The sequence below is a fragment of the Macaca thibetana genome, chromosome 5 (assembly GCF_024542745.1).
Source record: "Macaca thibetana thibetana isolate TM-01 chromosome 5, ASM2454274v1, whole genome shotgun sequence".
Lineage (NCBI taxonomy): Eukaryota > Metazoa > Chordata > Mammalia > Primates > Cercopithecidae > Macaca > Macaca thibetana.
This window is the reverse complement of record NC_065582.1, coordinates 125,887,001-125,912,388: the sequence shown is the minus strand read 5'-3', so window position 1 is coordinate 125,912,388 and position 25,388 is coordinate 125,887,001.

Here is a 25,388-nt window from a genome sequence, read left to right as displayed (position 1 = left end):
TGGGTGTTCAAGATTAACATCAACTGAACTAAATCATACTGACATGATAAAGTTGACATAATATCTTTCATGTGATATAATGAGTGTATGACTTCTTACCTCTATGGGCTTCTTCCCAAAACCCAAAAATTCTAACCTAATTATGAGAAAAAAATGTCAGATAAATCTTTTTTTAACTTTAGAGATAAAATTTTGTATTTTTAAAAGTTGCATAAGTTATTTATTATACTTTAAGTTCTGGGATACATGTACAGAATGTGCAGTTTTGTTACATAGGTATACACACACCATGGTGGTTTGCTGCACCCATCAACCCATCGTATATATTAGATATTTCTCCTAATGTTAGCCCTCCCCTAGCACCCCAACCCCTCACAGACCCTGGTGTGTGATGCTCCCCTCCCTGTGTCCATGTGTTCTCGTTGTTTAACTCCCACTTATGAGTGAGAACATGTGGTGTTTGGTTTTCTATTCTTATGTTAGTTTGCTGAGAATGATGGTTTCCAGCTTCATCCATGTCCCTGCAAAGGACATGAACTCATCCTTTATATGGCTGAATAGTATTCCATGGTGTATATGTGCCACATTTTCTCTATCCAGTCTATAATTGATGGGCATTTTTGTTGGTTCCAAGTCTTTGCTATTGTGAATAGTGCTTCAATAAACATAGGGATACATGTGTATTTATAGTAAAATGTTTTATAATTCTTTGGTTATATACCCAGCAATTCCATTGCTGGGTCAAATGGTATTTCTGGTTCTAGATCCTTGAGGAATCGCCACACTGCCTTCCACAATGGTTGAACTAATTTACACTTCCACCAACATTGTAAAAGCATTCCTATTTCTCCACATCCTCTCCGTCATCTGTTTTTTCCTGACTTTTTAATAATCACCATTCTAACTGACATGAGATGGTATCTCATTGTGGTTTTGATTTGCATTTCTCTAATGACCAGTGATAATAAGCTTTTGTTTCATATGTTTGTTGGCTGCATAAATGTCTTCTTTTGAGAAATGTCTGTTCATATCCTTCACCCACTATTTGATGGAGTTGTTTGATTTTTTCTCGGAAGTTTGTTTAAGTTTTCATAGACTCTGGATATTAGCCCTTTATTAGATAGATAGATTGCAGAATTTTTCTCGCATTCTGTAGGTTGCCTATTCACTCTGATGATAGTTTCTTTTGCTGTGCAGAAGATCTTTAGTTTAGTTAGATCTCATTTGTCAATTTTAGTTTTTGTTGCCATTGCTTTTGGTGTTTTAGTCATGAAGTCTTTGCTCATGTCTATGTCCTGAATGGTATTGCCTAGGTTTTCTTCTAGGGTTTTTATAGTTTTAGGTCTTACATTTAAGTCTTTAATCCATCATGAGTTAATTTTTATATAACATGTAAGGAAGGGGTCCAGTTTCAGGTTTCTGCCTATGGCTAGCCAGTTGTCCTAACACCATTTATTAAACAGGGAATCCATTCCCCATTGCTTGTTTTTGTCAGGTTTGTCAAAGATCAGGTGGTTGTAGATGTGTGGCATTATTTCTGAGACCTCTGTTCTGTTCCATTGCTCTGTATATCTGTTTTGGTACCAGTACCATGCTGTTTTGGTTACTGTAGCCTTGTAATATAGTTTGGAGTGAGGTAGCATGAAACCTCCAGCTTTGTTCTTTTGCTTAGGATTGTCATGGCTATCTTGGTGCTTTTTTGGTTCCATATGAAATTTAAAGTAGTTTTTTTTTTCTCTAATTCTGTGAAGAAAGTCAATGGCAGCTTGATGGGGATAGCATTGAATCTATAAATTACTTTGGGCAGTATGGCCATTTTCATGAGATTGATTCTTCCCATACATTAGCATGGAATGTTTTTCCATTTTTTTGTGTTCTCTCTCATTTCTTTGAGCAGTGGTTTGTAATTCTTTTTAAAGAGGTCTTTTACATCCCTTGTAAGTTGTATTCTTAGATATTTTATTCTCTTTTTAGCAATTGTGAATGGGCCTTCACTCATGATTTGGTTCTCTGCTTATCTATATTGGTGTGTAGGAATGCTTGTGATTTTTGCACATTGATTTTGTATCCTGAGACTTTGTTGAAGTTGCTTATCAGATTAAGGAGATTTTGGCCTGAGATGATGGGGTTTTCTAAATGTACAAGCATGTCATCTGCAAACAGAGACAATTTGACTTCCTGTCTTCCTATCTAAATACCTTTATTTCTTTCTCTTGCCTGATTGCCCTGGCCAGAACTTCCAATACTATGTTGAATAGGAATGGTGAGAGAGGACATCCTTGTCTTGTGTGGTTTTCAAAGGGATGCTTCCAGCTTTTGCCCATTAAGAATTATATTGGCTGTGAGTTTGTCATATATAGCTCTTATTATTTTGAGATATGTTCCATCAATACCTAGTTTATGGAGAGATTTTAGCATGAAGTCGTATGGAATTTTATCTAAGGCCCTTTCTGCATCTATTGAGATAATCATGTGGTTTTTGTCGTTGGTTCTGTTTATGTGATGGATTATGTTTATTGATTTGTGTACGAACCAGCCTTGCATCCCAGGAATGAAGCTTACTTGATCATGGTGGATAAGCTTTTTGATGTGCTGCTGGATTCAGTTTGCCAGGAATTTATTGAGGATTTTCACATCAATGTTCACAACAATGCTGGCCTGAAATTTTCTTTTTTTGTTGTTGTCATGTCTCTCTGCCAAGTTTTGGTATTGGGATGATGCTGGCCTCATAAAATGAGTTAGGGAGAAGTCCTTCTATTTCTATTTTTTGGATAGTTTCAGAAGGAATGGTACCAGCTCCTATTTGTACCTTTGGAAGAATTCAGCTGTGAATCTGTCTGGTCCTGGGCTTTTTTTGGTTGGTAGGCTGTTGATTACTATCTCTATTTCAGAACTTGTTATTGGTCTATTCGGGGATTTGACTTCTTCCTGGTTTAGTCTTGGGAGGGTATATGTGTCCAGGAATTTATCCATTTCTTCCAGATTTTCTAGTTTATTTGCATAGAGGTGTTTATAGTAAGCTCTGATGGTAGTTTGTATTTCTGTGGAATCAGTGGTGATATCCCCCTTATCATATTTTATTGTGTCCATTTGATTCTTCTCTCTTTTCTTCTGTATTAGTCTTGTTAGCAGTCTATCTATTTTGTTAATCTTTTCAAAAAACCAGCTCTTGGATTCATTGATTTTTTTGAAGGGTTTTTCGTGTCTCTATTTCCTTCAGTTCTGCTCTGATCTTAGTTGTTTTCTGCTAGCTTTTGAATTTGTTTGCTCTTGCTTCACTAGTTCTTTTAATTGTGATGTTAGGTTGTCAATTTTAGATCTTTCCTGCTTTCTCCTATGGGCATTTACTGCTATAAATTTCCATCTTAACACTACTTTAGCTGTATCCCAGAGAGTCTGGTACATTGTGCCTTTGTTCTAATTGGTTTCAAATAACTTCTTTATTTCTGCCTTAACTTCGTTATTTACCCAGTAGTCATTCAGGAGCAGGTTGTTTAGTTTCCATGTAGTTGAGTGAGTTTCTTAATCCAGAGTTCTAATTCGATTGCACTGTGGTCTGAGAGACTACTGTGATTTTCATTCTTTTGCATTTTCTGAGGAGTGTTTTGCTTCCAATTATGTGGTCAATTTTAGAATAAGTCATATATGGTGCTGAGAAGAATGTATATTCTGTTGATTTAGGGTGGAGAGTTCTGTAGATGTCTATTAGTTCCACTTGGTCCAGAGTTGGATTCAAGTCCTGAATATCATTGTTAATTTTCTGTCTTGTTGATCTGTCTAATATGACACTGGGATGTTAAAATCTCCCACTATTGTTGTATGGAAGTCTAAGTCTCCTTGTAGATCTCAACATTCTTAAAGAAAATTATTTTCAACCCAGAATTTCGTATCCAGCCAAACTAAGCTTTGTAAGCAAAGGAGAAATAAAATCCTTTACAGATAAGCAAATGCTGAGAGATTTTGTCACCACCAAGCCTGCCTTACAAGAGCTCCTAAAGGAAGCACTAAAAATGGAAAGGGAAAACTGGTACCAGCCACTGATAAAACATACCAAATTGTAAAGACAATCAACACTATGAAGAAACTGCATCAACTAAGGGGTAAAATAATCAGCAGCATCATAAGAACAGGATTAAATTCACACATAACAATATTCACCTAAAATTTCAATGGGCTAAATGCCTCAATTAAGAGATACAGACTGGCAAATTGGATAAAGAATCAAGACCCATTGGTGTGCTGTCTTCAGGAGACTCATCTCATGTGCAAAGACACACATAGGCTCAAAATAAAGGGATGGAGGAATATTTACCAAGAAAATGGAAAGCAAAAAAAAAAAAAAAGCAGGAATTGCAATCCCAGTCTCTGATAAAATAGACATTAAACCAACAAAGTGCAAAAAAGACAAAGAAGAGCATTACATAATGGTAAAGGGGTCAATGCAACAAGAAGAGCTAACTACCCTAAATATATACGCACCCAATACAGGATCACTCAGATTCATAAAGCAATTTCTCAGATAAATCTTAATTGAGATACATGATACAAAATGCATGACCAGTACTTTGATTTAGGGACTTTAGTTAGTCATAGTTTTCAATATTGTCCTATTAATTGTGAAAAAGTACACACTGCCAATGTAAAATATTTTTTTAAATATGGGAAAATCAGAGGTCAGGTATATGAAAATACCCTGTACCATCTTCACAATTTTTTGTAAACTTAAAACTGTTTTAAAATTAAAGCTTATAATGTATTTTAAAAGGAAGAGAACTTTAAAAACCTAGTATTCTTAAAGAGATTAAAGAAGATATTTTATAACAAAAAAAGGAATGCTGTGAGGAAGGATCAATTAGGGGACAAAAATAAGTTCTTAGGAATTTTAAATATGGTAATCAAGGTAGTGAATTTAATACAAAGTTTGAAACATAAAATAAAACAAATATCCAAGAAAGTAGAAATAAGTGTAAGAGATGGATAACGTAAGAAAAATGAAAATAAACATGGAAAATGGCACCAATGACTAATATGTTACAGAAAAGAGAATCAAGAAAAATAGAAAGCAGGATATTATCAAAGAAATAATGGAGAATTTGCCTCATTTGAAGGTTGAATTTTCAATCTGAAGCAGTTCTGCACACACCCACATAGCTGAGTACATCATTAGAAAACTTAGAAAGTCTAGTTTAAAATTTCCTATTGGAAAAACCAAGTCACTATGAAGAATAATCACCAGACTGGGACCATCTTTTTCATCAACAACACTTAAAGTTAAAAGGCAGAGGAAACTCCGAAGTAATATAATTTTCTACCTAGAATTCTACATCTCGAAAAAATACCAATCATGTGTTAGGGTAGAAGACAAAACCACTTTCAGATATGTAAAAGCTCAGAAAATTCTCCTCTTACCATCGTCCTTAGGAAGTTCTCTGAAGATATGTGTCAACAAAACAAGTGAATAAACCTATAATGAGGGAAGACACGTGTCCCAGCAAATAAAATGTTCAACCAGGGAACAAAGTAGACAGAGAAAAACCTGAGTTGAGGGGTCCTAGATCATTGGTCTTCAGGAAAATATAATAGTTAAATTAAGAAAAGAAGGATAAAATAAAGTTATAATTGGAAAATTAAATTAAAACTCTAAGTAAGCCAAAACCTGCAAAAGAAGAAATGTTATGACCATATAATACTTCTGTCTTCAGTAAACAGTATTTTCTTAGGTTAGGTAAATGAAGTTAATTATTTATAAATATTTCATGTCAACAAGTCCAGATGACTTAATTATGATTATAGAACGGTTGTGGTAGACAAGTATAAGAGGACTGGATTATCAGTCATCATAGAGAAATTCTGTAGGGGTTAATTTCATATGTATAAATAATTTTTTAAAAATTTGTTTCAAACACAGTATTTCAAGACGTGGCATTCTCTACCAGAATAAAATAGCTAAAACCCTTAAAAATAGTTGCTTTTGAGGGACTGAATGTGGAAAGAAGGGATATGATTTATTATAAGATCTTCTTTAGTCTCAGTTTTTTAAATAATGTGTTTTCATGACATTAATAACATTTTAACATATTTTTATTAAAAATAAATTATATATCAAGTTCAATTTAATTATTTCTTGATATTCCCTTTTTGCTTTCCCTAAGAATGCTATTATCGATTTGTAAGTATTGAAGTGGTTTAAGAGTCAGCTGTAAAGGACACCACTAATCTTACACTTAACTATTTAAAGAAATGCAGGAATCACTAAAAATCTTTGCAAGAAATTTATTGCCAGATTTTAAAAAATCAATCAGTTAATTAATTTTATTGATATATAATAGCTGTACATATTTTTGCTGTACATGTGATAATTTGATACACTCATATAATCAACTCGGGGTAATTAGAATATCCATCACTTTAAACATTTATTTTTCTTTACAATAGCAACATTTGAATTATTCTCTTCTAGCTATTTTGAAATGTACAATCAATTAATGTTCATCCTAATCATTCTACTGGTCTAAGAAACACTCTTATGTGTCCTATAAACAAGTGTTCAAATAAATATAGTTCCTGAACTATTAAAACTTTGACTTCTGCACAACCACGTTCATAGCAGCATCATTCACAATAGTCAAAAGGTGGAAGCAACCCAAGTGTCCATGAATAGATGAATAAATAAACAAAATGTAATATATGCATACAATGAAATATTATTTAACCATAAAACACAAGGAAATACAGATGCATGCTACAATATGGATGAACCTTGAGGACCTTATGCCAAATGAAATAAGTCAGTCACAAAAAGATAAATATGTACGATCCCCCTCATATTAGGTACCTAAATTAGTCAAAATTTTAGAAACAAAAAGTAAAATGGTTGTTGCCAAAGGCTGGAAGAATGGAGAGTTATTGTTTAATGGGCACAAAGTTTTACTTTGGAAAGATAAAAATGTTCTGGGTATGAGTGATGGTGATGGTTATATCAATACAACAATGTAAATGTACTTAATCGCACTGAACTATACAAGTGAAGATTGTTAGACTGGTAAATTTTATGTTATGTATATTTTACCACAATAAGAAAATTTTTAGACTTTGAGTTCTAAAAAAGAAGTGAAATCCATTTGTAGGTATTTAAAGAATATTAATTTAAATATCATGTAGTTTTTGCCTTATATAAAATTTAGCATGTAAATAACCTGGTATACTGCTTGGCACATAATAGGAGCTTAATAAATGACAGTTACATGATTTGGCTACCTATTGTTGGGAGTTTTTAACATGACTATGTTGTTGCTGTATGTGTGGCTATATAGAGGTTAATGACTGTATGGGGTGGGCCTATATAAAGCTGCAACCTCTGTTGGTACCCATTGTCTCCACTCATTTCTCAAACTGAGTGATAGATAACTTTTGTGAGTTACTGACTAGGAAACTGTGTCTCTGCTTTTAACTATATGAAGCTGAAGTGCTTCAGAAGGAACTCCCAGATGTCAGGTCACTGGTGATACTCTTTGCCTAGAGGTGAACGTATTTTAGGAAGTATAAGATTCAAGCAAGGAGAAAGTTTTGTAAGACTTTGCAAACTAAGCTGTTTCCATAACATTATTTTGGGGTATGTTTGTTTTCTTCTTTTTATTAGATAATTTTTTTTAATATTGCATGATGTTTCAATTACATTAAGAAAAATCCGAGGTAGGGGATTTTCCATGCACTTTTTATCTTCCCAAAGTAAAACTCTGTGCCCATTAAACACTAACTCTATTCTTCCAGCCTTTGGCAACAACCACTTTACCTTTTGTTGCTAAAAATTTGACTAACTAGGTACTTAATATGAAGGGGATCATACGATATTTGTCCTTTTGTGACTGACTTATTTCATTTAGCATAAGATTCTCAAGGATCATCCGTGTTGTATCATGCATCTGAATTTTCTTGTGTTTTATGGTTTTAGTTTCCATGGGATCCAAACTAAAAGGAACTCCAAGAACCAATGGAGTCGGCATGACAATATGAATCGGGGCCCCAGTGAGAAAGACCTGAGAAGGGGAAACTCAGGCAAATCAGAATCAGACACTTAGAATTAGATAACCACCTTTACATACTGCATCCTCAAATCTCTAGACTGGCCACAGGGGTGCTGTGTTTTGCTGTGTTAAGGGTAGAAAGGTTCCCCCACATGACACTTTATCTTTGCAAGAGAGAAGTTTTCAAAATATATTGGATTCTTGTTTAAACTTTTGAGTCCATGTTTTTCAAAGAAAAAAGAAGTAGATACTTCAAATGTCAAAAAAAAATTATGCTGTGGCCTCTTACATACTTTGCCAAACCAAATTTGCTTAGAGTACAATTTCATTCTCATACCATACACACTCTCGTCACAAGTTCAACTTTTCATTTGGCTTCAATGAAGTCCTTTGTAAAATTAGAAGCAACACTTCCAGAACAAAAGAAAGAAATCCTAGTGTGAAAGGGACTCTGTTGTTTCTTCTCCTTCTCCTCCTCCTCCTTCTCCTCCTCCTCCTCCTCCTCCTCCTCCTCCTCCTGCTTCTCCTTCTCCTTCTCCTTCTCCTCCTTCTCCTCCTCCTCCTTCTCCTCCTCCTCCTCCTCCTCCTCCTTCTCCTCCTCCTCCTCCTTCTCCTCCTCCTTCTCCTCCTCCTCCTCCTCCTTCTCCTCCTCCTTCTCCTCCTCCTCCCTCTTCTCTTCCTCCTCCTCCTTCTCCCCTTCCTCCTCCTCTTCCTCCTCTTTCTTTTTTTTCATGAAATTCTCTGGGATTATTTGACACTCCAGCCTTTTAGCTTTGATTTAGAAACTCACAATCCTAGAGTTACAGATGAGCTATCTTTATCCAAAGAATTTTTAAGGGCATACTATTTCCAAAGTAACAATAGCTACTTGTGTCAATTATTAATCAATTTTATTTATTTGTTTGGAATACTTGCATATCTGAATCTACTTGGAGCTTGTTATCTTAAGCTATTAGGTAATGATAACACACAAAAAAAGAAGAGATACGTGAAATAAGTAATCAAAAATAAGTATTCTATTCTAGAAATCCTAAGTGAATATTTTGGGCTTAAAAGTCTTCTACAGAAATTACAAGGAGTAAGATTTTATTCCCATCAAGAGGTAAATAGCTTGCTTTTTTCACATGTAAGCATATGAAAAGTCACCTTGAGGAAGTGTAAGCATTTTCCCCAAGTTGTGAAAAGGATTTGAAAGAATCATTTAAAAACCGCAGTGTACTGAAGTCCAATTAGTTATAAACAAAAAGTCAAATGACTTGGGCTCAAATCCCAGCTCTTCCACAAACCTAGATTTGTAGATTTAGATAAGTCGTATTACTGAGGGCCTTTTAACGTTAGCTCTTCTGCCTTATTTCTGCATGGAATAAAATGAGTAAACTGAGGCTAGGTCACCATCCTATAAGTGGTTGAAACAGAATTTAAACTCAGAGAATCAAATTACAGTGGCTGAGTTCTTAACCAGTAACCTTTACTACACACATAAATGGCCCAATTGATCTTTTTGCAAAGGTGCAAAAACAGTTCTATGTGAAAAAGACAGTCTTTCCATAGATGGTGCTGAAGCAGACAAATATCCACAGGGAATAGAGTGAACCTTGATCTTTGCTTCATACCAACCACAAAATTAACATAAAATGCATCATACACCTAAATATAAAAATTAAAATTATCAAAATTCTAAAAGAAAAATTATTGTGACTTGGATAGGTAAAGGTTATATTTAGATAAGATAGCAAAAGCACCAACTATAAATTTAAAAATTGATAATTTATATTTCATCAAAATTGAAATCTGCTACTTTTCAAACAATACTGTTAAGAATATGAAAAACCAAGCCACAGACTGGGAGAAAATATATGCAATACATCTCTCTGACAAAATTCATAATGAAAATATTTGATAATTCATATAGCTCAATAAATTAGAAGGCAAATCATTCCATTAAAAAGTAGGGAAAAGTTTTGAGCAGTTTTCTTCATTGAAGAAAAAAATAAATCTCCAAACAGTACATGGAAATATGCTCAACATCTTTAGTTCTAAGGGAAATGCAAATGAAAACTTTAGTGAGATACCACAGGACAATAGCTAAATTTAAAATAGGACAATACCAAGTATTGGAGAGGATGTAGAGCAATAGAACTCTCATTCATCATTAGGGGGAGGGTAAAATTTTACAAATGCTTCAGAAAAGTTTGTCAATTTTTTTGTATTTTAAATTTTTAGTTGATACGTAATAGTTGTACATATTTATAAGATACATATGATATTTTGATACATACATACAATGTGTAATAATCAAATCAAGATAATTGGGATATCCATTATCTCAAACATTTATCTTTTTTCATGTTGGGAATATTCAAACTTTTCTCTTCTAGTTATTTTGAAATGTACAAAAAATTATTGTTAACTCTAGCCACCCTACTGTGCTACAGAACACTAGAACTTATTTCTACCCAACTGTAATTTTCTACCCATTAACCAATCCCTCCCTATCTTTGCCTCCCCTATACTTCTTCCCAGCTTCTGGTAACCACTATTCTGCTCTCTACTTCTACGATATCGACTTTCTTAGCTTCCACATATAAGTGGGAATATGTAGTATTTGTTTTACTGTGTCTGACGTATTTAAATTAAATTTTTTTTTCCAGGATCACTTATGTTGCCGCAAGTTACAGGACTCTATTATTTTTAATGCTGAAAAATATTCCATTGTGTATATATATTACATTTTCTTTAACCATTCATCTATTGATCAACACTAAGGTTGATTCCATATCTTGGCTATTGTGAATAGTGCTGCAATAAACATGGGAGTGCAAATATCTCTTTGACGTACTGATTTTCTTTCCTTTGGATACATACCCAGTAGGGAGATTACTGGATCATACATCATTTCTACTTCTGAGGTTTTGAGGAACCTCCATTCTGTTTTCTATAATGACTATACTTATTTACATTCCCACCAACAGTGTATAAGGGTTCCCCTTTCTTTGCATCCTTACCAGTATTTATTTTTCTTTTTGTAGTAACCATTTTAACTGGGGTAAGATGATACATTGTTGTGGTTTTGATTTGCATTTTTCTCATAATTAGTGATGTTGAACATTTTTTTCATATGCTTTTGGCCATTTGTATGTCTTCTTTTGAGAAATGGCTACTCCAGTCATTTGCTCATTATTAATTGGATTATTTGGTTTTAGCTATTGTTTGAGTTTCTCATATTTTCTAGATATTAATCCCTTGTCTAATAGATAGTTTGCAAATATTTTCTCCCATTCTGAAGGCTGTATCTATGCTCTGTTGCAATCAACAGAGCTTCCTTTACAGTGTAGAAGCTTTTTAGTTTGATGTATTTCATTTGCCTATTTTTCCTTCTGTTATCGATATTTTTCAGGTCTTACCCAAAAATATTTTCCCAGACCAACGTTCTAAAGAGTTTGCCCTTCGTTTTCTTTTAGTAGTTTTATAGTTCTGGGCCTTACATTTAAGTTTTAATCCATTTTGATCTGATTTCTGTATATGGTGAAAGATTGGGGTTTAGATTCATTCTTCTGTGTTCATATAGACATTGTTCTCCCAGCATCATTTATTGAAGAGACTGTCATTTTTTAAATGTGTGTTATTGGTGCTTTTGTCAAAAATTAGTTGGCTACAAATGTGTGGATTTATTTCTGGCTCCTCTATTCTGTTCTTTGATTTCTGGGTCCTCTATTGACCTTATGTGTCTATTTTTAGGACAGTATCATGCTGCTTTGGTTACTATAGCTTTGTATTATATTTTCAAGTCAGGTAATGTGATGCCTCCATCTTTGTTCTTTTTATTCAAGATTGCTTTGGCTATTAGGGGTCTTTTGGGTTCCATATGAATTTTAGGATTTTTTTTTTCTATTTTTTTGTGAGGATTGTCATGTTATTTTGGTAGAGATTACATTTAATCTGTAGATAGCTTTGGAAAGTATAGACATTTTAACAGTATTAATTAATTCTTCTAATTTGTGTCCTCTTAAATTTCCTCCATTGGTGTTTTACTGTAGATATCTTTCATCTCTTTTAGTTAAGTTTATTCTCAGGGCTTTTTATAGCTATTGCAAATAGGATTGCTTTCTTGATTTCTTCTTCAGAGTGTTTGCTATTAATGCATAGAAATACTACTAAGTTTTGTATATTGATTATGTAGTGTGAAACTTTATTGACTTTATTTCAATTCTATTTTTTTTGGCAGCATCTTTAGAGTTTTCTAAATATAAGATTATAACATCTCCAGATAAAGACAATTTGACTTCTTTCTTTCCAATTTGGATGCCCTTTATTTCTTTCTTTTGACTAACTCTTCTGGTTAGGACTTTTAGTACTATGTTGGTCAATAAAAGTAGTGAAAGTGGGCATTCTTGTCTTAGAGTAAAGGCTTTCGACTTTTCCATATTCTGTATGGTAGCTGTGGGTTTGTCACATATGGCCAAAATAATACATATTTTGAGGTATATTCCTTCTGTGCCTAATTGTTGAGAATTTTTATTATGAAGAGATGCTGAATTCCACCAAATGCCCTTTCTGCATCTATTAATGACCATTTGATTTTTGCCCTTGATTCTGCTGATGTGATGTATCATATTTGTTGATTTGCATATGTTGAATCACCTTTGCATCCCCGGAATAAATCCCACTTCATCATGGCATATAATTTTCTTGATGTGCTGTTGGAGTTGGTTTGCTAGTGTTGTGTTGAGAATTTTTGCATCCGTGTTCATCAGAAATACAGGCATATAATTTTATCTTGTGTTGCCTTCTTGTCTGGTGTTTGTAACAGAATAATGCTGGTTTCATCTAATAAGTTTGGAAGAATTCTCTTCCCTTCAGTTTTTTAGAATAGTTTGAGAAGAACTGGTATTAATTCTTCTTCAAAAGCTTAATAAAGTTTAGCAGTGAAGTCTTTTAGTCCTGGACTTTTCTTGGTTGGAAATATTTTTAGTACTGATTCAATCTTGTTTCTGATTATTGATCTTTTCAAGTTTTTTATTTCTTCGTTAATCAGTCTTTGTAGGTTTTTTGTGCCCAGGAATGTATCCATTTTATACAGCTGTTTCAATGTATTGGCATGTAGTTGTTCACAATTATTCACTAAGGATCCTCTGTATTTCTGTCATATCAGCTATAATGTTTCCTTTTTCATCTCTGATTTTATTTATTTGTATCTTCTTTTGTCTTTTGTAGTCTAGCTAAAGATTTGTTGATTTTTCTTTTCAAAAAATGAATTTTTTATTGTCTTGATCTTTTCTATTATTTTAGTTTCAATTTTATTTATTTCTGTTTGGATCTTTATTGTTCCTTCTCTGCTAATAATTTTTGGTTTGGTTTGTTCTTGCTTTTCTAGTTCCTTGAGGTGCATTAATGAGGTTGCTTCTTCAAAATGTTTCTATTTTTCTGATGAAGGCATTTGTTGCTATAAACTTCCCTCTTAGTACTACTTTTTTTCCCAGGCTTTAAAAATAACCTTCATTTTTAAAAAGTTAACATGTGCATAATAGGAACTAAAAACCACAAGGAGCAAAGAACATGGTTTTTCATGATACATACTAAAGACTTACAATGAATATCATGAATATTTACCAATCAAAAATCTCAAGGCTGTATGAGTATTTTGATAATCAAGAATCCACCACACCATGGCCAGGCTCGGTGGCTCACGCCTGGAATCCTAGCACTTTGGGAGGTTGAGCAGATCACCTGAGGTCAGGAGTTTGAGAGCAGCCTAGTAAACATGGAGAAACCCCGTGTCTCCTAAATGTACAAAATTAGCCTTGTATGGTGTTGGGCACCTGTAATCCCAGCTACTTGGGAGACTGAGGCAAGAGAATTGCTTGAACCCAGGAGGCAGAGGCTGCAGTGAGCCGAGATTGTGCCACTGCACTTCAGCCTGAGCGACAGAGTGAGACTCCAACTAAAACAAACAAAAATAAAGTACACCACACCAACTTAGTCTGTCCAAAAAAAGAAAACAATAACATAATTCTGCCTTTGTTGGGGCAAAAATTTCATAGAAGACAAAAATGACAACATGCTTATAGATAAAAGCATTGAAAGAGTTCAAATTAAAATACTTTATTCACTTAATGCTCAATTTAAAATGAAACATAAAGCAACAGAATATACTAAGTATGTTTCTAAGGGAATTCATTAGCAGATCTATACCATTAAAATACTAATAAGAATGTATGTTTCCACTGAATTAATTAATGTATTCCTATGGTACAGCCACAAGAGATGCACATACATCAATGGCTATTGTCAAAATGTAAATATGAAAACCTCTGCATACATCTTTCCCTTTATATTTGCTTCTCCCCTTCTGATGCCAACCTGATGAACAAATCCTTACACACACTACTCAGAGGCAGTTTAATAATTCTATGTCCAAGATGTATCTTTTCTATCAATTATAACAAAAATTATATTTACAAATTGGTTAATTCACTAGTTCTACGTTTTTATCATACATTGTTAGCCCAAGACATTTATAAAGCTTAGATGTTGCAAAATAATTAAATTTGTTCACAGTAAACACAGGTGCTTTACTAACAATGCTCATATAGATCTACAGTTATCACCTGATATGATTTGGCTCTGTGCCCCACCCAAATCTTACTCTGAATTGTAATCCTAGTAATCCCCACATCTCAAGTGCAGGACCAGGTGGGGGCAATTGAATCGTGGGGGCTGTTTCCCCCATGCTGTTCTCCTGATAAGGGTAAGTCTCACAAGATCTGATGGTTTTATAATCATCTGGCATTTTCCCTGCTTGCACTTCTTGCTGCTGCCCTGTGAAGAAGGTGCCTTGCTTTCGCTTCATCTTCCACCATGATTGTAAATTTCCTGAAGCATTCCCAGCCATGCTGAACTGTGAGTCAATTATATCTCTCTCCTTCGTAAATTACACAGTCGTCAGTATGTCTTTATTAACAGCATGAGAACGGACTAACACATCACCTAAAAACCATCTTCTATATATAAAGATACTACCAAAGAGCCCTTCCATTCACTCTCCCTGTTTTCCCTTTTCCACTATCCCATTGACTAAGTTTAAGACTACATCTAGTTCCAAGAGATGGATTAGCATAGGTCACTCCCAGAAGACAGGCCTTACCAAAAACCAGCAAGAGGATATTTATATAGGAATTGTTTTACTACCTCTACTTTTAACATACGTTGGGGATTAGGACTTATTTATCCTTTAATATACAACAATATTAACTAAAATGTGCATATACAACAATGATTAGAACATCTGATCTAATCAAACTTCCAGGCACTGAACACTTCTGCATGCATCCTTTCTCCTTCCCTGACTCGCTGCCACCCAATAAATGGTCAGGATACTCTCCAAACATCAAGTTTAACCACTGCATTCCCAAGCACAACCACTCCTAGGAAATAAAAAAAAAAGTGCCTCAGGATGTTACTTTAGCCCTCTAGTTTTAACCTATGTTGTGCACTTTTAAACATCTGAAAAGACTAGATGTTTCAAATAGGACTTAAGTTTTCCACCATAGACACAGTAGCATTAAATAAATGGTGCACATAACACAGGTTATAATTTGAAAGTGTCTTCTAAATAAGAACATTCTGGCCTAGAACCCTTCCCCTTCCTACCTCTATCAACACAGTTGACAGATATAAGCATTTGTAATGCTTAGACAAGATTTAACAATTTCACTTCTGTAAGTGCTTTTAAGAAGAGTCTTTCTTATAAATTGTAAAACAAACTGTTCTCGATTTATTAGTTTACTAACCTCTACTTTTGTCATACACTGGCAAACTCTTTAACATTTAGAAAGACTAGATGTTGTAAGTTAGGATGTGTTTGCCCATTTATATATACTATATACACAGCAAAGTAAAAGAAAATGTAGATACAAGGGACAGTGGTCAATTGTGCCTCACCATAAACACACTGGTGTAAAGGCCTTTGCACTTTCTTCTCCTCCTTCCTCCCTATACCAGCACAAATAATGCATACTGCTCAGAGGAGTGGTTTAATCAGTTTCCAAGAAAAGATAGTTTATATCAAAAGGCTATCTATAAAATGCATCATTTACTACCTCTACTTTTAACATATTTTATGTACTTCTAAATATCTAGAAAGACTAGCTGTTTCAAATAAAGACTTAAGTTTGTTTACTATATACACAGTATTGTTGAATAAACTGCACACATGAAACAACTGTTATATCTGAAAGTGTTTTCTAAATAGGAACACTCTGGTCTATCATCCTTTATTTCTTTCAACTCCTCTCTACCAACAACCTGGTAAATATGGGCATATGTGTCAGAGCTGATGCTATCATTTCACTTCCTGAAGTCCTTTTCAAAATACAGTATTTTTATACATCTTAACATAAAATGTACAAAATGTGTTAGTTTACTAACTCTCCTTTTGTCATACATTGACAATCTCTAATATCTAGTGACTAGATATTATAAAATTAGGATTCATTTGTCCAGTATATATACAGTATATACAGTATAGTTAAGTCAAATAAAATGCACTGGCAAGGGCATTTGGGCATAAAAGACAATGGATAAGCTGACATTTTCCAGTACACACTAGCAAAATACCTTTTGCAGTTTCCCTCCCGAGTAGTTGGGATTACAGGCATGCACCACCACACCAGGCTAATTTTGTATTTTTAGTAGAGACGGGATTTCTCCATGTTGGTCAGGCTGGTCTCACACTCCCAACCTCCTGACATCAGGTGATCCACCCACCTTGGCCTCCCAAAGTGCTGAGATTACTGGCGTGAGTCACCGCACCTGATCTCCCATCAGTTTTTAATAGCTATTTATAAGAAGTATTATTCTACTACTTCTGCATTTAAATGCATCGAGCACTTCTAAATATATAGAAAGACTAGAAATTTCATATAACTTTTTTACTACATTAAAATTGCACATATATAATAATGGTTATAATCTGAGGTATCTTCTAAATATGACCATTTTGGCCTTGAACCATTCTCTCCTCACTTCCTTCTCTTTGCCTTCAATCCAGTGGACCAGTACAGGCATGTGTAATGTTAGAGATGTCTGAACAAATTTGTATTCAAAAGTCATTTACAGAAGACAAGCTTTCCTATGAATTTCAACACAGTATATAAAATGTGCTAATTTGTCTGGACACTGTGACTCACATCTGTAATCCCACCAATTTGGGAGAGTGAGATGGGTGGATGACCTGAGTTCAGTAGTTAGACACTAGCCTGACCAACATGGTGAAACCCTGTCTCTACTAAATACAAAAAAAAAAAAAAAGACACAAATTAGCCAGGCATGGTGGCAGGTGCCTGTAATCCCAATTACTTGGCAGACTGAGGCAGGAGAATCCCTTGAACCCGGAAGGCGGAGGTTGCACTGAGCCGAGATGGAGCCATTGCACTCCAGCCTGGGTGACAGAGAGAGACTGTGTCTCAAAAAACAAAAAAAGTGCTAAGTTCACGTAGTTTAGTACTTTTTAAATGTATTCCATAGGTTTTGATAAATTGCGTTTCCATTTTCATGTGTTTCAAAAATTTTAATTTGCTTCTCAATTTCTTAACTCAGTTTGTCAATTTCTTTTAAAATTATCTATACAGGTTTATGACCCAGTAATATCAATTCTAAGTATTTAATCCAAGAGAAATAAAAGCATATATGTCCAAAAAACTATTGGACATAAATATTCATAGCAAATTCAGTCAATAAAATAAAAAACTAAGAACCATGAAAGTAGGAAAGATTGTGGTATAACCCCATAGTATGAAGTACTACTCAGAGAATAAAGGAATGAGCTGCTGCACAAACATGAATAAATTTCACAAATATTATGCTGAGTGAATGTCAGACAATGAGAGTATATAGTGCATTATATTATTTCTATAAAATTTTATAGTGATAAAATTAGATCAATGGTTATCTGGGACTGGTAGGGGGCAGAGTGACAGATTAAAAATGGGCAAGAGGGAACTTTGGGAAAATAATGTAAATATTATATATCTTGGTTGTGGCAGTGACTACATGAGTTGATATCTTTATCAAAACTCATCAAACATGACACTTTAAAAGGACATGTTTTTACTTTGTAGAAGGTACACTTGAATCTTTTTTATATCCTTATTCAGATACCATACTAGTATAGCAACGCCTAGGATTTGTCACACATGGAAAGTGACATGTCATTTTCATTTCAAAATTGCAGTTCTTAAATCTGGGGAGGAAAGCCAACACCCTTTTGGAGCCATGAATACTGCTCAGACTCCATCAGCTACTCCGTTTGGAATTTCAGCAGTTTCACAGACACGGACTCCTGCAGGCAATGCTGCAGCATCCTAGGTTGATTCATTCACTTAATGATCCAAAAAATATGAGATGATTTCTCATATTTTGCTGCATCATTTGCTGTTTTTGAGACCTAGATGACAAGCCCAACTGAAATTGTCATCCCAGCAAATTGCATGACAAATTTACAAAGATGACTAACCCACAGCCTACTCTTTTGGAAAATACAATTTATAAAATAATTTTAAGAGATTTTTAACTTGTTGTGTTTTAAAAGTACATGATACAGTTTATAAGCATTAAAGTAAAAAAAAAATACTAACTTTAAAAAGGACTTAGTGACTTTTCATCATCATTGAAATAAAATTTTATACATTTAAAACATGGAGAAATGAAAATATGTTAATTATTTTATGTTTTTTTCCCCTTAATCTTAAAATACAATTCAGAAGTAAAGTTGTATTTGTTTTGGCTCAACATGCATTATTGACTTCAAATTAACTATATCCAAAAAGCAAAAGTAGCGTGCTTTAAATGTTTCTCTAGTAACTTAAAACAGATCATCAAAATTACTGTATTTATAATATTTTGTTTATTTTACAATGATTTATGAGATTAACTTAAAATCAACTGTATCTAACTTCTGGAGGCTTTATGTAAAACATATTAAATAGACTTTTTACATATTGAACCATAATTTTCAGTAAGCATTTCTTTGGATTACAAATATTTCAAATAATACAGATCATGCTTTTTTAACCTCTGGAAAAAAAATCATTCATTTTTGTGTTTAATAAAACTTCCATGATAAGTGCTAAGGAACATTTATTCAGTACCAGTAAAGGTATTGAAGATAAGTACATAAGATAGGATCCATCATCTTTATATACGAGACAAAGCTTTTGCTTCTCCACCCAAAAGTGCACCCTTTGACACAATTATACCTTCAAAAAATATCCACTTTATAAAATATAAATGTATTAGGTAAGCCAAAAATAATAAATTAACATGCAGTGTACCATCAGTAGCAATAGATAGCTGACTTTCTTTGTCTTATAAACATTGAGATAGCCACACAAAGTAAGTTTAAGAACAATTTTGAAACCAAGGAAAAGCATGCATTAAGTATTAAGCATTGATCCAGGGACAGCAACATGCATGTTTTCAAAATGTTTCTATTCAGCTCCAAAGACACTTGCACCATGTGGTAAGCAGGACTGGGATCGTTTCAAGGCCCACATCGTGGACACCATAAAGGATCACAGACTCAGTGACCTTTTTGGCATTTCTCCAGAAGCTGTGTCAACATCAAAATGTTTTAGCTTTTCCCTTCTTCTCTGCCAGAGAAAATAATAACTTCCTTTTAGAACCTCTAGTTAAGAATCTAGGTTAATGGAATGCTTTATCTATACCAGCCAAATTTTCTTTTTCAGAATGAAACCACAGAAGTAAATATGGTTTGGAGTTACTAATCTTCATAACAAGGAAGAAGGAAGTTTGGCAAATAAAAGTTCAAAGGGATTTTTGATGAAGAAACGATTAAAATCCCCTTATTTTTCCCTGCTAAGAAAAAAAAAATTCCACACATATTACCCTTTTAGACTTCAATTATAAAACCTTTTATTCAAAAAAAGTAAAATGTATGTGCATATAACCATTACCTGTCTACCCACCTCTGAGATTAGCTCTATTAATATTTGATTATAATTGATTCCAATCTTTTTTAATTAAAAAAATACATAGACACTGAAGTCCCACTGACCAGTTCTTTTCTCTCTTCACTGCTCAAATCCTGCGATGATAGTATCATCTTCATTAATGTTCTGAACTTTTACCATCTATTCATGTTTCTCTATATAATATTTAGTGCTTAACATCTACATGAATAACATTGTAGCATTTTGTGTTCTTTTTTTACTCAAAAGTATGTTTAAAGGCTTACCCTTGTTAGACCAGTTAGATTGAGTTGTTTCATTTTAACTCTGTAGCATTGCACTGTTTATGAATTTGACTCCTGAGGGGCAATAGTTTTTACTACTACCAACAGTGCTTCACAAGCATCCTTATAGCGACTTCTTAAGTACATGGTGGAAGATTCCTCTAGTGCAGGCACAGAAGGGATAATGCTGGGGTAAGTTCTGCATATCTTCAGCCTTCACTAGGTATCACCAATTTCCAAAGTTATGTGCATTTATATTTACCCCAGCCATGTCTGAATTTCTATTTTCCCATATCCTCACCAAAATTCAGTGTTACCAGATTTACCAGTTGTTGACCATCTGAGGGATATGAAATGCTATCTCATAGTGGTTTAAGTTTGATTTTCTTTGATAACTAATGATACTAAGTATCTATTAAGTTTCTGTGAATTGCCTATTTATATTCTTATCCATTTTTCTATTGGAGTCTTTGGGGTTTTTTAATTGATGAGTAGCAGTCATATTCTAGATATGTATGTATTCTAAATACCTACTGCAGAGGAATGAAATTTTCACTGTGTTAAGATGAATGTTAGACTGTTTAGATGTGACACTTTGAATTCCACTGAATCTCAATAGAAATGTTTTACAATTTATTTTACATCTATCCTGAGTGTCAAGACTTACTGCTCAATATTATATACATGTTCTCTTATTTCAATATACTTTCATGTATCTTTTTACTTATTTATCTCATAGAAAGGCAAGGTAGCATAGTGTTTGACAGGGAAAATCAGACTTTGTACCAGACTGACACTTTCTAGGTTTGAATCCCAGCTCTGTAGCTTCCTAGCCATATAATAATGATTACATAAGTTCTCTGCACTTCAGCATGTGTATCTATTAAATATAAAAAATAATAGTAATTACCTCATAGAGTTACAATAAAGGTAGAATACTTAGAACAATGCCTGGCACAGAATAAGCACCCTGTGTTAGCTATGATGATTAGTCTATAAAACTGAATATAATTTAAAACTTTTAAAACTGTAGTTTTAATACAAATTATATTTAATAAAGGTATTAAAAGTAAATGCCAATAGCCTCAACATATTTTCTCTAAAATATTTGTTAATTATTATTTTGATTTGAACATGTGACCACAAATTCTTTAAGGTGGAACTTAATTTTCTACCTCTTGAGTGTGGAATAGACTTAGTGACTCCTTTCTAACACATAGGGTATGGAAAGCAAATATAGTAACATTACAGTGAGGAAACTTGCCTAACAGCATTTTAACCACGTGGTCGATGTTAACATCACCAGTTAAAACATAATGTTGTTATCATGTGCAATGAGAAGGGCATTTTACCTCTGTGATCATTTTTCCTAAAATCATAATGGGGGGTCAGACAAACCCAAACTGAGAGACATTCTACAAAATACCTGACCAATGCTCATCGAAAGGGTCAAGGTCACAATAGACTAAGAAATGAGAAATAAGCCAGTCATGGTGGCCCACACCTGTAATCCCAGTGCTTTGGGAGGCCCAGGTAGGAGGATTGCTTAAGGGCCAGGGGTTTGAGACAAGCCTGGACAACATACTGAGACTCTATTTCACAAAAAATAAAAAATTAGCCAGGCATGGTAGTGTGCACCTGTAGTCCTAGCAGCCCCCAGGCAGGAGGATTGTTTAAGCCCAGGAGTTTGAGGCTGCAGTGAACAGCATCATGCCACTGCACTCCAGCCTAAGCAACGAGAAAGACCCTGTTTCTTAAAAAAACAAAAAAAAGAGAGAAAGACAGAAAGAGAGATGATATTAGTTTTGAAAAATATACCATGATTATAAAAGATGTTAACATTAGAAGTTAAGTTAAATGTGTATAAGTGACGTCTGTACAATTTTTACAATTCTTCTTTCCATCTAAAATTATTTTAAAATCAAAATTTAAAAAACAAATACCTATAATACATTATTTTACTGTTGTCATCATGAAGCAAGAATTTTTTATAAATAGATAAAAATATGTAGATAGCACACACTTAGGGAGGTTATATACCTTTATTTCCTTAGGGGCCGAGGATATTAGGAATTAAATTTACTGGGTATACATAATAATCCTTAACACAACATGAATTATCCAGAGAGATGTATCTACTTAAAAGATATTTAGCATTTAGTTCAATTTATTCTAAGAGATAAGATAGAAAATATAGACAATCTTAAATGGGTTCTTAATTTTTTCTATATTCTTGCTACAACCCCAATGACCCAGACACATTAAAATTACTTAATTATCGTTTATTCCTGGATGTTAGGGCACTGAAACTTCTTTCAAATTCTCAAAAAATCTCCACATGAATGCATGTGATATATTACTTTGTGACTGTATTAGTACAAAGTCACAAAAATAAATTAAGGAACTCAGAAAATCTATCTAAATTAACAAAGTACAGACAATTAACATTGATACTACAATATGCCAGATAATTTTTTAAAGCCTGCATAGAAAATTCAAGTGGAATAATTGTACAAGACCATAAAATTTGCGATATTGTCTGAGATTCATTCTGAGGCACTGGAGTTGAAGACTTTTAACACATATGAATTTAAGAATAGGGGAAAAGTTTAGCCCCCAGCATAGTCCTTGTAGGAAATTGGTGCTATTTTGAAGCTTTCTTAAAACAACGTAAATTTGTAAAGTTGTACTAACTATATATATTTCCAAAGTGAAAGATGATTTTGACAAATTAGCAATAAATACATAAGTCACTGGGGGAAAGTTTTAAGAAACACAGCATTTTACAACTGTTTCATGAAGAGTCACTCATGATACCTTAATTATTATTCACTAAGTGGTGTGTGTGGAACCAGTGAAGGCTTCTGAGTCAAAGGTCAGAGCTCTCCTCTCTGTGTTCCTGTCATACTGCTTTATTTTTATTTATCTTGAAAGAGCATGGACAACAATGATCCTACACCTTTGTAATACAGCACTTTGCACAATGTTCAGTGTTGGTGTTCAACAAATAGCACTTCTTTACTCTCACCAGGAGTCCCTAAGAAGAATGCATGAATTAATTTGAGGCACATTAACATCAGCTATTCAGACTACTTCTTATCACACGGGCATGTGAGGTGGTAGAGACAGTAATAGCTTGCACTACTGAATTAGATAAAATATATTTTATCAGTAAAATGGTACGTGCTCACCATTGTTTCTGAACGTTTATTGACACACTACTTTTTTGAGAGGAGTGGGTCTAAGATGAATTTTTTTTTCTTGAAAGATAGATGATAGAGAATAGATCAACATGGTAGATACATATATCTAAGATATAATATGTATTATATATCTTGTCCTCTCTATGGCCATACATCCTGAACACACCCAATCTCATCTGATCTCCAGATGTTTAAAAATTATTACATGCCATCATTTTGAGCAACATCCAGGTGATCTTACTGTATCAAAAAGGGAAGAAAAAGAAATCGTAATAAGGAACAGTTCAGATCTGGCTTCACCAAGGTGGAGATGCCAATGCAAGGACTCAGAGAAACCCTCATGTATATGCCACAAGTAGCAAGGATTCCCAGAAAACGCACAAAGAAATAAAACTATCCCCCCAATAGGTCTGTCAGCCTACTCAAACAAGATTTCTTTTGGTAGTGAAGCAGAATATTTCCCTGATCCTTTCACAGGACTCACAACAGAGGTGCCTCATTTACTCAATCAGCAGCTCTCAACTCTTGTGGGAGGGAGCACTAGCGAATAAGGCAGGAACTGGATTGCAGGAGCCCTGGGACCAGCTGGCCGCTTTGGTGCCAGCAGGAGCAAACTCCACTCACTTTTACCTGCTGTGTTCCACCCCTTTCAGGAGGGAGTGAGCAAGTGCAGGAGCCAGGGCAAGCCCTTTTAGGCACTGGCAGGAGCAAACTCCTTGTGGGCTTTGCAGCAGCATCAGGGGAGTGGTGCCTGTGACCCCTGAAGCCCCAGAGGGCATGTTACAGTACTCTGTTAGCTCCCGGATCCACAGACAGCTTAAGTGTTAACAGTTCAGTGGGCCTTCTCTCTTTTCATATGAGGTGTCTGCCTTCTGCCAGCGAGGGAAAGGGGCCAGTGTGAAGCCTTTTGTATTCACACTTGTGGCTCCCAAGCTGTTGTCAGGTGTCCACGAAAAATGAGGTTGCATGAATGAATTAAAGGATGGTAAATGTGGGAGATTTTATTGCCAATGAAAGTCACTCTCAGTGAGAAAGAGAGCTGAAAAGGGGAAGTAATCTTCCCCTGAAGTCCAGCCATCTTCGGCAGGATTCTTCTCCAAAGTTATGTGGTCAACCCATCCCTCTGAAGTCAAGCCGCTCCTGTCTGACGTCTGGCTGTAGTCCCCAATGTCCAGCTGCTTCTTCCCTCTGCTGGCTGAGTCTGGAGTCATTATAGGCACAGGATGGGGTGGGGCAGGGTCATGAGTGATTTAGGAAAAGGCAAAGTTCGCATGGGAAAACGGGGATATAAGTTCTCACTTTGAGCCGTGGTCTCAGGCTTTTCAGCTTGAGGGTAGGGCTTCACCAGGGACCTGCCCTTTTTTACCTAGAATTTCTCTGCCTCCTGTCCCTATCATTTCCTCTCTCAAAGTGGAACATCTAACTGCCATTAGAATGCAGACAATGACCAATCTTAGCTACTTCCTCCTTACTGGGGACATTGTTTTGAAGAAAACAGCAGTCAGATTTCCCTCCGGAGGTTTACCTCAGGGTCTCTGGTAAAAGGGAGCCATTGTCCGAGGCTCCAGTTACATGACCCTTTGGAGCTTGATGGCCTTTAGGTGAGAAGAAACAAGTTTTATGGGGGTAAGTGTGCGTGGATCAAATGTATGGATTATACAAAAAGGGCTTAAAAGGAAATAATCTAGTGACAAAGTTTACAGAAATAAGAAGTAAAATATACTACTCCTTCTGGAAACAGTATTATATCCTGTGGTATAGAACAGACTAAAGGTAAAAACAGCAAACACAGGCAAGAGCAAGACTATAAAGAGGATATCCATGGAAGGTTAAGTATGAACACTTATCTTTTGTAATTTTTAGCTTGAGGTCCCCAACCTCTTCCTACTGGTACTTTGAGTACTCTTTGGG